Raw genomic sequence first — 13519 nt, 5'->3', positions numbered from 1 at the left:
GAGATAGAGAGGAGAAGGGAGTTGGGGGAAATTGGAAGGGGAAGTGAACCATGAGAGACTATGGACTCTGAAAAACAATCTGAGGGTTTTGAAGCGGCGGGGGGTGGGAGGTCAGGGTACCAGGTGGTGGATATTATAGAGGGCACGGATTGCATGGAGCACTGGGTGTGGTGGAAAAATAATGAATACTGTTATGCTGAAAATAAAAAATAAATTAAAAAAATATATGCCCATTAAAAAAAAGTTTATGTTTACTTCTTTTTAGATTTAGTGCTCATTTAGTTTATAAATTTGACAAATTAAATTTCCTTAAATATTGAACATCATTTACTAACTTTACCTCCTGCATTAAAGCCTGTTATACCCTGAAAGGGTTCTGAACTACTTATTTGTCCTGAAATTATACCACCTTTCTCTTTCATAAATCTTATGTGTCTCATGGCTACTGTTTTATAGTCACTATTGTGGTCACTGTAATATTTACTACCTTCAGAAGTAAATACTTCTGTGGGTACTCATATCCTCAAATGAGTATGTACTCAAATGAGGATATGAGTAACCACAGTACTTTCTACATATTAGGCAATAACAATATTTTTATCCACATGGATCAATTATTTTTTTCTTTTCTTCCTTCAAACATTTTTCTGTTTGCTTGCTTTCTTATTTCTAACAACATTGACTGAGTCCAGTACTTATGGACTTTAGAGTCAAACATAATTGGGTTTGAATCACAGCTCTGTAATTAATTTGTTGAGTGACCTTGAACAAGTGATGTAGCTTCTCTCAATTTCATCTATAAAATCTGAATATTATGAGGAATAAATAAGGCCAATATTTTTAGAGCATTTAATGCTTTATAGACAATATTGTTACAGCTTAAGAAAGAAAGATATAGTACTCTTAACTTATCTCTTAATATCCTCTTATTTCCACATGTAGAAACCAGAAACCCTCCTCTACTTTGAAATGAATCTCAAAATACACCTCTTCTTGAAGTTATCCTGATTCCCTCGATATAACCTTTGCTTCTTCTTAAAATCCAAGCAATTTGTGCCTCATTTGTGTACTTGTTTCACCCTCAATAGATTATAAGCTACCTTGCACAAATACTCCCTAGAAACTAACATATTGCTTTGCATGTAGCATAAGCTCAATAAATGATTAGTGAAATTTACCAGCAGTTATTATTAATGTTAATGTCAGTGCTCTTCAGTCACAGCCTGCAGGAACACCTGCACTTAAACCAGTTGGATCTTTTACTCACTGTAGTAAAAGAGAACACACATCATAGGGAACTGTGGGGTGTCTCAATAAGAGGATGTTAGAATTTATTTTAGGATTTGGATGTTGGTTGGCTAATTTTGGGGAGGGTCTGAGGAAGTAAAAGTTCTATATTTGGTGGTGCCAGAAATCTGGGCAACACTATGATTGGGTATCTCAATAAATTTTATCTATAGGAAGGGCAAACTAGAGCAAAGATCAATATGTAATTGGTAAAGAAGTGGCATTTGTTCATTTAGTTGACAAGGAAATGTTTGGCATGTTGTGAGCTGTACAATGATCTTGTCTGAGGTGGATGATCTTGTGAGATCCTTTATGTCCAATAAGAAGACAACAGAGCTTAACTGTAAACGTCAAATCAGTTCCTGGGTATTAGAGGTGAGGTGTTTTTTTTTTCTTTCTTTCTCACTACATGCTACTTGTAGAAACCTCACACTTAATTTTTCTCATTTAAGAATTATAAAAGGTAATTTTGCTTTGCTCTTGATGTTGAATTATAAGATTCAGGATATCACAAATGTTGGAGGATCTCTCTAATTGGTCTTGGACCTACGAATAAGTTTCCCTTTTGAGTAGTGATTGGGACATTTCTTCTCCCCTCAAAAGTTACTGCATTTTGAACAGTATAAGAACTCCTTGATACACATATAGAACTATATTATTGTCCTTATCAATTAGCCATGATCATACCTAAAGGTTTTGAAGTGACCTTGAAGTCATACCATCTGGGTTCATTTTCCTGACTCTGACACTTTCTGCCCTTGTGATTTTTAGAAAATTATTTAATTTCTCTGTTCCTCAGACTTTCTTATCTATAAAATATGTTTAATACCGGTGAGACATTGTTGAAATGATTATATAACTCATTAAACTATAAGAAAATAAGCCCACTGACTGTAAGGGTGGTTAAATTTTTGCAAATCAATCAACATGATATACCATATGAATAAAAGAAAGGATAAGAACCATATGATCTTCTCAATAGATGCAGAAATATAACAAACAAACAAAATATAACATCCATTCATGATTAAAAACCCTCAACAAAGTAGGGATAAAGGGAACAAACTTCAACATCACAAAGATCATATATGAAAAACCCCATAGTTGATATCTTCCTTACTGGGGAAAAGCTGTGAGCTTTTCCTCTATGGTCAGGAAGAAGACAGGGATGTCCCCTCTCATGACTCTTACTTAACATAGTACTGGAAGTCCTAGCCACAGGAATCAGATATCAGATAACAAAAAGAAATACCCAACTTTTGTAGCAACATGGACGGGACTGGAAGAGATTATGCTGAGTGAAATAAGTCAAGCAGAGAGAGTCAATTATCATATGGTTTCACTTATTTGTGGAGCATAACAAATAGCATGGAGGACAAGGGGTGTTATAGAGGAGTAGGGAATTTGAGTAAATTGGAAGGGGAGGTGAACCACGAGAGACTATGGACTCTGAAAAACAGTCTGAGGGGCTTGAAGTGGCGGGGGGTGGGAGGTTGGGGTACCAGGTGGTGGGTATTATAGAGGACACGGCTTGCATGGAGCACTGGGTGTGGTGAAAAAATAATGAATACTGTTTTTCTGAAAATAAATAAATTGGAAAAAAAAAGAAATAAAAGATATCTAAATCAGCAAAGAAGTCAAACTTTTATTATTTGCAGATTACATGATACTCTATGTAGAAAATCCAAAAGACCACCAAAAAACTGCTGGAACTAATACATTAATTTGGTAGAGTCACAATATACAAAATCAACATACAGAAATATGTTACATTTCTTTATACCAATAACAAAGCAGTAGAAAGAGAAATTAAGGAATTAATCCCATTTACAATTACACCACAAAGCATAAGATACCTAGGACTAAACCTAGCTAAAGATGTAAAAAATCTATACTCTGAAACCCATAGAACACTTATGAAAGAAATTGAAGATGACACAAAGAAATGGTAAAACACTCCATGTTCATGAATTGTAAGAACAAATGTTAACATGTTTATATTACCCAAAGTAATCTACACATTTAATGCAATCCATATGAAAATACCACCATCACCTTTCACAGAGCTAGAACAAACAATCCTAAAATGGGTATGGAACCACAAAAGCCCTGAATAGCCAAAACAACCTTGAAAAAAGAAAAAGCAAAGCTGGAAGGCATCACAGCTCTGGACTTCAAGTTATATTACAGAGCTGTAATGATCAAGACAGTATGTTACTGGCACAAAAATAGACATAGAGATCAGTGGAACAGAATAGAAAACCCAGAAATGAACCCACAACTATATGATTAACTAATTTCAACAAAGCAGGAAGTAATATCCAATGGAAAAAAGACAGTCTCTTCAACAAATGATGTTGGGAAAACTGGACTACTTTCTTACACCATACACAAAAATAAATTCAAAATGAATGAAAATTCTAAATGTGAGACCTGGGATCATAAAAATCCTAGAAAAGAGCATGCCTTCGACATCCACCATAGCATTTCTAGGTAATGTTTTCCGAGGCAAGGCAAACAAAAACAAATATAAACTATTGGGACTTCATCAAGATAAATACCTTTCTGCATAGTGAAGGAAACAACAAAAGTAAAAGGCAACCTTCAGAATGGGAGAAGATATTTGCAAATGACTGATCTCATAAAGGGTTGGTATCCAAAAGATATCAAGAATTTATCAAACTCAGCACCCAAAAAATAAACAATCCAGTTAAAAAATGGTCAGAAGATGGGCACCTGGGTGGCTCAGTTGGTTAAATATCTGACTATTGATCTGAGCTCAGGTCTTGATCTCTGGGTTGTGAGTTCAAGCCCCATGTTGGGCTCCAGGCCCAGTAGGGAATCTAATTTTTAAAAAGTGTGTATGTGTGTAAAATAGAAGTACTGAATGATCCAGTAATTACACTTCTAGATATTCACCCAAAGGGTACAAAAATACTGATTCAGCAGGATACATGCACCCTGATGTTTAAAGTGGCATTATCAACAATAGCCACATTATAGAAAGACCCCAAGTGGCCATCAACTGATGAAGAGATAAAGAAGATATGGTCGGTATATATAATGGAATATTATTCAGCCATCAAAAAGACAGAAATCTTGACATTTGCAACAGTGTGGATGGAGCTAGAGTGTATTCTGCTAAGTAAAATAAGTCAGAGAAAAATATACCATATGAATTCACTCATGTGTGGAATTTAAGAAGCAAACCAGATCAACATGGGGTGGGGAGAAAGGCAAACCATAAAACAAACTCTTAACTGTAGAGAACAAACTGAGGATTACTGGAGGGGAGGTGGGTTGGGAGATGGGTTAAATGAGTGATGGGTATTAAGGACGGCACTTGTGATGAGCACTGGGTGTTGTATGTAAGTGTGATGAATCACTAAATTCTACACCTGAAACAAACAAACAAAAAGCCCAATGAGAGCAAGAATCTTGTTTGACTTGTTAACTATCTTATTCTCAACTAGCACTGTGCTGAGAAGCACATACTAGGTGCTCGATAAATATTGGTTAAATGAATGAATATAAAACACTTACAGCCTTTCAACATATTAAGCATGCAAAAAGTTTGGCTATTGTATATATTATTATCATCACTATTTTTATTCTCCTAAGGGTTAAAGTGAAGCCCACTTGAAATTGCCAATGAAGCTGTACCATTTTCTCACTCTCTAGAGCTGTAATACCAATCTAGTTATAATATGTTTGGATACAATCACATTACAGTGTATGTGCTTTACTTTTATCTTTTAATTGGTTCTAAACTCTTTTGAGTATATTCATAAGCTTTCTATCATCAAGTTTATCCGTCATCATAGTGTTATACAGTGAACTATTTCAGTGAACCCACTGACGCCTTCATTCTTATCTCTCTGTACAAAACCACTTCAAAGTCTATGTGGCAGTTTCACTGGGAGCCTGACCCTTACCACACCATAACCTTGAGATACCTGAGTCCTGCTGTAACTCATCTTCAGCGCTTGGGTCTCCTTGAACTTGCTTCTTAGTTACATCTTTCATTCTCTTCTTTATGATGGAATTACTTTGATACGGTCAGATAAGATCTGCAACTGTAGGATACACTTTTGTCAAAATTTAAAGAAGCTTATGCTGAGTGAAATCAGTCAAGCAGAGAGAGTCAATTATCATATGGTTTCACTTATTTGTGGAGCATAACAAATAGCATGGAGGACAAGGGGCGTTAGAGAGGAGTAGGGAATTTGGGTAAATTGGAAGAGGAGGCGAACCATGAGAGACTATGGACTCTAAAAAACAATCTGAGGGGTTTGAAGTGGCAGGGGGGTGGGAGGTTGGGGTACCAGGTGATGGGTATTATAGAGGGCACGGCTTGCATGGAGCACTGGGTGTAGTGAAAAAATAATGAATAATGTTTTTCTGAAAATAAATAAATTGAAAAAAAATTTAAAGAAGCTTGATAGGCTTTGGTTTTTCTGCAGTGAGATAGAATAGGCCTAGAGTTTGATCATTTTCTTCTGAAAGTTCTGTGTTCATAATTAAGTAATGACTCATTGTGAGAGGAAATGATATATTTGGTTTTGGGCATTTTACATTTGATTTAATAAAAGGAAATATTCCAGAACTATGAAAACTAACCTTAAGTGAAAGTTGTCTATAGAAACAGTTTAAATATTTTATATAATAGATAATATAGCCTAAGAATATATAATAAATTCCTCCCTGACCTCACTCTTCAAACCTCACCCAAACCTTGACCCTCTTTAGCAAAGCCCAGAATTGGAATAAAACACAGGAACAAAATAAAAGGGCCTGATGCTCACATTGTTTGGTAATTAAAAATAAAAGCTTTTTAAAGCAGTATTAGCATGTCATAAGGTCACTAAATCAGTTTAGAATGTTGGCAGCACTTATACATAGGAGTAACCAGATTCCTCCTTGCAAGCCCTCATGTAATTTTAAAATGGGTCATAGAGTCTATGTACTTTGGGAAAATCTTGTTTTTCCCATATGAGCTCTTTTCTGTATACGTACTATATTTTGATAATTGTTTAGCCAAGCCAGCTTATCTGGAGTTGCCTGTTGACATAACTATTGTATAATATTCCAGAGTTTAATTATTCCCTTTTGACAGTTTTGACTATTACAAACATACTACAATGAGTCTCTCTTCACATTCCTCTTCGTATATATGCACATACAATTCATTAGGAGACATCTTTGGAAATGGAAAATTCTTGGTAAGGGTATATGCATATAATGTTTTAGTAGATACTGGCAAATTGCTCTCTGAATAGGCTGAGCCAGTTTAAATGAATACCTATGGTGTTTCACTGCTTTAATTTGCATTTTCCTGTTGGTACAGTTGAACATCTTTTCATGTGTTTATTCATTTGTATTTCTTTTGTGAATTGTTGTTTCTGTCCTGCCATGATGTTTTATATTACTTTATTATAGACTTGTAGAAGCTCTTTATATATTCTACCAAGAAAGAAAATGACAAGTGTCAGATAAGAGCTAGCCTGTAACTAGAACTTAGGCCAAGAATTTCCCTACTTAATAGAAACAATTTCACAGAACACCAACAAACAAGGCTATTCTGTGACTCTGTTGCAGCAAGACAAAAATACAACCACTTTGTAATCATGTCTGAGCACAGATAAGGGCAAGTACACTGTGAAAATTATCCCCCAAATAACCAAACATTTCCTTTCACCAGCTAACATGAGGCCCTGCTACTGCTTTATCAAATACAGCTATAGCTCCATTCAAATGCTACACCTCCTAGATAATAATTAAGCTATCCAATCATGAAATTGCCCCACTTTCTGACTGTCCCCAAACATAACACAAGCCCAAATCACAAGACAATTCCTCCTTAACCCCCTCTTATGGGATGTCCAATAGTTTCCCTTGGGTGCACAGTCTCTCTTGTTGCAACATGTAAAAACCCAAATCTGCTTGCTTACAAGCATGTATCCTGGCGCTTTTGGCTGGTGGGCACAGACATCTAGATATTGATTGCTCTCATGCATGATACAGATATTTTCCCCTTGTCTTTCTCTTATCTCTTAACCTTGTTTATGGTATCTTCTGTTATTGATAAGGTGCTAATTTTATGTTGTCCGTTTTATCAGTCTCCTTTATGGCTTCTTAGATTTGTGACTTGTTTCCCTGCCTTAGGTAATAAAAATAGAATCCTATATGTTTTTTTAAACCGTTATTTTTTTAATGACTCATTCTTTAATATATCTGGACTTTAAATTTGCATGTAGATAATGAGGATTGAAGTTTTGCAAATCTAGGACACTTCAGGAATTTTGGAACACTTTCTCTGGGTGGCTTTCCTTGACTCTCGATCTCCATTTCAGCAGTCTGGGTTAGGAGTCTTTGTGTTTTGTTTTTTGGTTTTTTCCCATAGCACTCATCACAATAGTCATCACCTCTGTCTTAGAAAAACATGATTGATAGCAAGAGTGGCATTTAATTTGTTTGCCTCCATGTCTAGTATGTTGCCTACACAGTAGGAGTTTAATAAATATTTATCGACTGACCAACTGTCCTTACTTCATCTCCTGGAGAGCAAAGTCCAGATCTTATTTGGTGGGCCTTCCTTTACCAGTGTATTTGAGATTTGATTTAAGAATGAAATAATAAAATAAAAGAAAGCAGAAATATTAGTCACTGGGCTGTTGCCCTGGCAACAGGGCGGGTTTTTCAGATCTGCAACATCAATTGTGTTTTCCCATTGGCTAAGAAACAGCTTGCTTCACTCCCGTTTACAATTTTCCCCCTGCCTACTACACTTATAATTAAATTATGCAAGCTGCACAGATAATTTTATGTGGAGTTTCGCCAGAGTCCCTTTCCTGGAGCTCTGGGTCCTTCTTCCATAAAGCTGAGGAGACACAGGCAGCAGACTCCTGTCCTTCAGGAGTCAGACTGAGGAAGCATGTGGGTCCCAAGGCTACTGCAAGAGATGCTGAAGAAAGATTGGGTGCCAGGAGTTTGGTAAAAGCCCAACATGCCTATCTTTTGAGTACTTTCCCATATTCTGAAGGCTGGGTGGGTCTAGCCTGGCCTATACTGCAGTCACAGGCATCTTGTACTAATGGTCAGAGTGTGAGTGCCCCCTAGGAAGAAAATTCCAAGACAGGAAGTAGTGCATTGTCTTGTGGGGAATGTAGTCTCAGGGCATCCTGTGTCCTGATTCTGAGATGGAACTTAGAGGCCATTCGGCCCCCAGATTCTGTATCAGTTATTTTGTTCGTTTGTTTTGTTTTGCTTTTTCTGTAACAGTTATTTGCCTCAGAAGGAAGAGGCTGTTGTGTTCCTTATTAAAGAGAGGTAGAAGAATGAGAAATGGGTGAGAGGATGGCTATAGACAATCTGGGGTAGAATTTGGCAACTTCCTAAATTTCACCTTCCTGAAGAACAGACCCTACTTTCCTTCAATCTCTTTGAAACTGATGAGGGTTCCAGAATCTGACTAGGACTTTTGGTCACCAAAGCATTGGAGTAAGGGAGTGAGGGAGTGAGGTTGTGTTGGTTTTTTGATTTATCTCCCTGGCAGTGCTAATGGGGAAGCTTGAGAAAGATTCTTAGCATAGCACTTGGCACAAAGAAGCCAATAGGTGTATGGACTTTGTTGAATCTAACATGGTAAAACATCTGAGGGTAAAAGTGATTGCCCATTATGGGGTAGGAACTTGGGAGAAAGAAATATTTGGTTTGGGTTAGAGGATCTATGCATTTATCCTTGCCCATTCTTTGACACCCCATAAGTATATACTGAACATTCCCTCATTTCACAGAAGGAAAAACTGAGATAAAGGGCCCTGATCAAGGTCCCCCACCATATAGCAATAGCACTGAAACTAGTACCCAGGGCTCATTCTCCAGGGCTTTACATACAGGCAAACCAATGAAGTGTGGAGATCAGCTTCTCAGACTTCTGAGCATGGATAAAGGCAATGGAAGCAGTGTTAGGAAAAGGTGTTGTCAGAATTTTAGCCTTTCTGCCTAGACAAATGGGTGTCTTCTACTCCAGGGAATCTCCTGTGTGTTTTGGCTATACAAAACAAGTTTACCCTTCCTGTGAGCTTTGGGAAGTGAGGAATAACTGTTTGAATCTCCAGTCATAGGAAGTCTGGGACCCATGAAACTGGTAAAGTAGACCTATTCAATTGTATTCTATGCTCCAGCCTAAGTTATATTATCTCTTTCATTTTGTTTCCTCTTCCTCATGATTATTATTACTAGTTCTAACCTAACCTGTGAAATGATAGCATTAGAGGATTTTATTATTTTCTCCTTAGATACCTTTAGAAATTGAATTCCCAGGTGCCTGGATGGCATGGTTGGTTAAACGACTGCCTTTGGCTCAGTTCATGATCCCGGAGTCCCAGAATTGAGCCCCGCATCAGGCTTCCAGCTCCATGGGGAGTCTACTTCTTCCTCTGACCTTCTCCCCACTCATGCTGTCCCTTACTCCCTCTCTCTTAAATAAATAAAGAAAATCTTTAAAAAAAAAAAAAGAAAGAAAGAAAGAAATTAAATTCCCAATTGAATGATGAACAGCATCGTGGGACTTGGAAGAGCAGAGGCCTTGGCTTTAGAAAAGCCTAGATTCAAGTCCCAGCTGTATCATTAAATCTGACATAAGCGAGTTATTTCTCTGAATTTTCTTATTTATTAATTGATGGTACTGATACTTTATGGGGCTGTGGTTGAACACAAATGAGATTTTTACCAAAGTAAAAGACTTTATACATGGGTAAAGGGTACACTGGTTTCAAGGGTTTTGAGCTTCAGCCCCCAAATGTCCCTGAGTTATAGCTGAAGAGCTAGAAAAATAAGAAACATGAATAGAAGTGTTTATAGGAAGTTCTGGGGAAGATTTTTCACTGAGGGAATGTTTAGCAGGGGATATATAACCAAAATTTGGAATACTAGCATGTAGATTAAGATGGTGTTTAATTTTCATAGAGCTTCTGTATGTACCAGGATGCACTTCTGAAAGTCTGTATCTCTTTTTAAAAGCTGACTTCCCCCTGGCCTGCAGTTGCCCTCTGAGCTAGATAATGGCCAGATATTGGAGACAGAAGAGTACCCTGTGTTGAAATGCAGAAACATTCTCCCTGGATCAGGGGTTCAACCTAAGTGGGAACTCTTTTGGCCCAGATATTTTTTTGCCATAGTTTCTTTGAATTAGCTCTGACTCAGTTATGGCAGCTACACTTTAAGGGGTTGAGGTCAGAACCACACCAAGGAACAGATCCTAGAGTGACAGGAGCAAATCCTTAAATTTTCTGCCTAAGGATATCTAGTTCCACATTCAGTAACAGAATCCAAAAAGTGATGAGTAATGTGTAACTGTGACATAAGAGAAAACTTTTGTATAAAGAGTCCTGGAAGCTCACATATTAGGTGAGATGGGGCACTTAGTTGATCAGGGAGGGAGGGAAGTTGGAAGGGCAAAGTTGGAGAGAAGGAATAGGGCTCATTGCCTCTTTGTTTCTCCTAAGGACACACACAAATTCAGTATGTGGAATAGAAGAAAATGTTATTGAGGATTTTTTGCCAGAAAGGAAAACAATGAGCAGCAATGAGGAAGGAAGTTATATATCCTTGGGCCAATATTTTCCCTTTGTGTTGTAAAGATTTATATTCCTCTTGGGTTTCTAATCTTTTCAGAGAAGAAGTTTGCAATTCTTTCCTAAAGCCATATACCACTAATACTAATTTGTCTCTTTGCTTGAAGTTATAAACCGTAATAGCACTTCAGAAGCATGATGGGAATGAGTGAAAATAAAGATATAAAACAGGGCAACAAAGTTGACTAGAGAGATCAGAAGGTCCTTCTGCTCTCAGTACTCTATATTTCAGTAGATCCTACTTTATCTTTATGTCAGAATCCTTTGGAAATTTATTTAATGTCCCAAATAACACTTGAAAACAGAGCTCTATTTTCTCTTTCCCATTCTCTTGTTCCTCAGGTTTATGCACAACTCAAGCCAGTTTTCCAAGAATTCTTGACCCTGAAGTGCTACAGCATTCATGTCTCAATCCAGAAATAGGACCAGGGAGTTCTTTTGGTGGAGTTGACATCACTAACTTCCCCAGTACAGAAAACTAAGCCGTAACCTGAAGAACTTCCCTAAGAGGACGGGTCACAATATCTGTATCCCAGAGTAGAGGAAGAGGGAAGGCGCAGATAAGTGAGTAGAAACTTCTCAGTTGTTTAAACCCAATGTAGACTGAAAACAGCTTATGACCTCTGTCCTTCTCCCCTGATCCTAAACTTCTTAATCTCACTCTGAGATGCAAATTCAGTTTTGGACTACTCTATGGCCAAGCAACAGAAGGTCTTGAAGACAAACCACTTTCCTAGAATGAATTTTATGGAGAATAGATCTAGATTTCAAGTCAATGATGAAAAAAACAAATACATATTAGTTTTTATTTTTCTAATGTTGTTAGTATAGTACCACCTTTGGGGAGATAAGCCCTCTTATAATGAAGAAAATCAGAATATTGCTCATTTCTAATTACTTTCTTTTTTTTTTTCTAGAACATTTACCTTCCTAGTTTCCTTTTATTCCTGATGACAGTATGCTAGATACTGGAAGTGGCATTCCCAGTTTTCTTCCAGTCAGGTCCTAAGTAAGGGTTTTTTTGTTGTTTTTTATTGAGAAGATGACAGGCCACAAGTCAATTCAGAAATCGTAGTGCTAGGAAGTGGGAGTTGCCAGGGAACTGCTGTGGTGAAATCTGACAAAAGGCTTCAATGGTGAAGTTAGGGAAGATGATTTTCTGATAGTTTGGAGTGCACATTTGCTTATATGTGCCTGTATTTCCAGAATATGACTTCAGTAAGGTGCTACCGGAGGAGAAATGGTCTGACATATACCCATCCTGTCTTACTAAGTTTCCAAGTCATGTGTCTAAGTCAGCATTTTCTATAAAGGACAAGATAGCAAATATTCTTTACTTTGCTGGCCACAGTCACTGTCACAAGTACTTATCTGTGCCATTGTAGCACAAAAGCAGCCATAGACAAAATGTAAACAAATGAGCATGGACAGTGAAATATGAATTTCATGTAATTTTTTGTGTCACAAAATACTATTCTCCTTCTGATTTTTTCAACCATTTAAAACAGTAAAAAGCCATTTTTATTCACAGCTCACAGAAAAAGAGGTAGCAGGCCAGTTTTGCCTGACGCTATAGTTTCCTATCCCTATTCTATGTTCATGAGATTTCATTGTGCATTTGGGAAATATAGATGGTGGTATAAACTGGGCATTTACAAAGGGAGATCAAGCTGGATATTCAGAATGAATATCCAATTTAAATATAAACCAGGCCAAATCGGGCATTATGGCTGTTCTTGGAAGCCAGAGATTTTAAATACTACTTTGGACTTGGACCGATGTAACGCATGTAGTAAGAATAAAAAGTCAAATAGTATTGAAAGACTTATTATAAATATAATGGCTTTCTACCCCACTCCTCCTTACTTCCTCAAGTCTTCCTCCCCAAAGGCAGAAACTTTGGACTCCATTTCTAGCTGTGTCTTCTGGCTTTCATATATCTCTGTTTACCTATCCACAAATTTCCAAGTATTTTTTTCATTGATTTATTTTTGACATTGTCCTTTGACTTCCTATTATGGTCGATAGGAAAGGTAGAGAAGATTTGGCTCTGCTGTGCTTCCATCCTCTCTGGTTTTCTTTCCCTATCTTCCCAGTAGAGTTATCATACATTTTTGGTTAAATCAGTATTCAGTATTTACATTATTGTCTTTCTAGATATTCTATTAGATTATTGTAATGTACTGTGACTACATTCTTACTTCTTCCCTAAAATTAATAATTGCTTTATCTTTTTATAGTTTTTACATAATTTTTCTTTTACCAATTGCTGTTTCTTCTCACATCTTCCAGTAACTTCTTTATAGATTCCCACAAGGGCAATTTCATCAGCTAATCTATCAGCTCCAATAAGAGAGAGAGAGAGAGAGAGAGAGAGAGACTCTTGCTAGAGATTCATTCTACTCTGATTATCCTTTGATCCTGCTGTGCAGCTGTGATTCTGAGACTTCCCTTTACTGCTATCCTAGGAATTCCCCTTGGCTTTCTCCTGATTTGAATTACGTATTTCTTGGATCTCATTCCTTCCTTTTTTACTGATGGAATACTCTTACTAGTAGCTTTGTCAAGATTTTAAAAATGGCATAGTGAGAGAG

This window comes from Neovison vison, chromosome 12, assembly GCF_020171115.1.
Source record: "Neovison vison isolate M4711 chromosome 12, ASM_NN_V1, whole genome shotgun sequence".
Lineage (NCBI taxonomy): Eukaryota > Metazoa > Chordata > Mammalia > Carnivora > Mustelidae > Neogale > Neogale vison.
The sequence above is the reverse complement of the archived record's forward strand: the minus strand, read 5'-3'. Positions refer to the sequence as shown.